The 2,238-nt window shown below is 22.5% G+C and overlaps 2 protein-coding genes across 2 annotated transcripts in view; both read left to right on the forward strand.

Annotated features, from left to right (window-relative positions):
* LOC100568787 (nose resistant to fluoxetine protein 6) overlaps positions 1–2,238 on the forward strand; it is a 135,475-nt gene that overhangs the window by 56,250 nt on the left and 76,987 nt on the right. The window lies entirely within an intron of this gene.
* Positions 1–2,238, forward strand: part of LOC107882220 (histone H1-III-like) — a 4,665-nt gene that overhangs the window by 852 nt on the left and 1,575 nt on the right. The gene's annotated exons all lie outside the window — the stretch shown is intronic.

Below are 2,238 nucleotides of genomic sequence, written 5' to 3' on the forward strand. Positions count from 1 at the left end.
ATGATTTATTTGGTATTTATTATTGATACCTATTATTGGTCAATTTTTTTTTTTATACCATAGATAAGTTTATAATATATCTTATACCTAGACTGACATACCGTCTCAGGTCAGAATCGTTTTTCTTATACAGTGATATTATATCATTGAATTCAAATTTAATACTATCCATTATACAGTGACCCATTTGTAATCTACTGTACAGCAGAGCGACATCCACTTACTCACATTTTTTGTTTTGTAATTAAAAAAATAAATGATTAGAATTTTACAAATTATGATATAGGTAACTACATTATACAATCATAGGTAGGTACAATACCCAGATTTAATGTAGTATACAATTTTACCGACACAAAATTAATTTTCTTAAACACTAATTTTATTTAATTTAAAGTATTATATAATAATTAGGTATGTATTTTTTATATAAAATGAACATTGAATTTTAACATTTTAAATAATTTTCTTAAAAAATAACTATAAGTACGCATTATTTACATAATGAAGTGTTAAAAAATTATAAGCATGGGATATGGCATTCACTGACATATTTAGGCTCTTGTTATATTCTTACCTATATTATATCAGTTGTTATTAAATCAACAACGTATTGTGAAAATTGTGTATTTTATGCTGAAGCAGTATAGTATGGAAATAGGTCGCTTATAAAAGAAATCGAGAAGTTAAATTTTATTTCATTTACTGTTCAACGTTCTCATTAATTTCTCATTAATTTCTTATACCTTATACCAATTCAAAATGGTTTTCTTCAAGCAGTATTTAATAACGCTTACTTGTATAGTAATTTCAGTGTGGTATACTCCAGTGAACACATCATATACTAATATAGAAGGAGCACGCGGTAAGGATTAATTTATTGATTTAAAACGATTATATTTGTGACGTAGTTTTTATTTTGTCGATAATTATCAGCAACAATTTATATAATACATCAGAATTAATTTAAAATTAAAATCAATTATTTTTATTTTATGATAATCTAGATACAAACAGTGCTTATACTATTTCTTACTTTTCACTTATTTCAATAACATTTACGTAAATTGTAGTAAATAGACAAGATTGAATAATAAAAATGTTTTTTTTTTTAGCTAATTGTAAAGGTACTATTTTTAAACCATTATTAGTAAACAAATAATAACTTAGAATAGTTATGATATAATTAATTTTATATTCATACTAAAAAAGGTGGGTAAGTGGATGTCGCTCTGCTGTACACAGTGCTTTTTTTTAAAATATTGTTTAGTAATTGGTTGATCCTCTCTCCGCAAATAACTAAAATAGTTATTCTAGGTTTTTAATATGTAATTTCGTCCAAATTTTAACTTAAAATGAGTATAAAAATAAACTGTGCATATCAATTTTTTAGATTTTTTGGTAACAGAATTAACTACTTACGTGAAATCTTGTTTTAAATTTTCAATCCTTAGATATAAAATTACAACATTTTATAAATTTTTAACTAAAAAATTAATTATTTAATTTTAAATCTGATAAATTTTGTCAACATTTGATCTTTAAATGCTTATAAAAAAAGTGTGCCTATGTATTTTAAATATTTTTCAACTGCTATTGTAACATTATAGGAGCCTTGTATTAATTTTTTATACTTTTTGGCCCAACTGATTAAACTTAAGTCATATTTATAGAAAAAAAACTAAAAAAATTGAAAACTGACAATGTCCGTAAACAGCTCAAAAAGAGTCAAAATATTTTCAAAATTGTATGGTGTATAGAAAATGAAAATTTTAACATTCAGTGAAATTTTCAAATATCTACAGTCATTTGTTTTTTTAATCACAATAAAATAAGAAAATCGTCACTTGAGAAATCAAGTGAATATTAAATGTTACAAAAATATGAATTTTAAACGCTCATAAAAATTTAATTTGACTTTCTTGTAGAAATTTTTTTTTTGATAAAGGTTGACCAATTTATGAGGAATCTTGTTTTACATTTTCAAATCTTAGATTTAAAAAGAAAAATTTTTACAAATTCTTAATTCAAAATAATTTGCAAATTTTCGTAATTTTTACGTATTTTGTCAATATTTGAACTTTAAATGCTTATAAAAAAATTGTGATTATGGAATCTTCTGCCTTTTGAAACAATATACTAGAAGTATTCTATTAAGTTTTCAAGCTTTTTTTAACCAACAAATAAGATTTTATTAATATTTTATAACAAATAAAAAAATTAAAAAAATGGAAAATT

Source organism: Acyrthosiphon pisum, chromosome A3, assembly GCF_005508785.2.
Source record: "Acyrthosiphon pisum isolate AL4f chromosome A3, pea_aphid_22Mar2018_4r6ur, whole genome shotgun sequence".
Classification (NCBI taxonomy): domain Eukaryota; kingdom Metazoa; phylum Arthropoda; class Insecta; order Hemiptera; family Aphididae; genus Acyrthosiphon; species Acyrthosiphon pisum.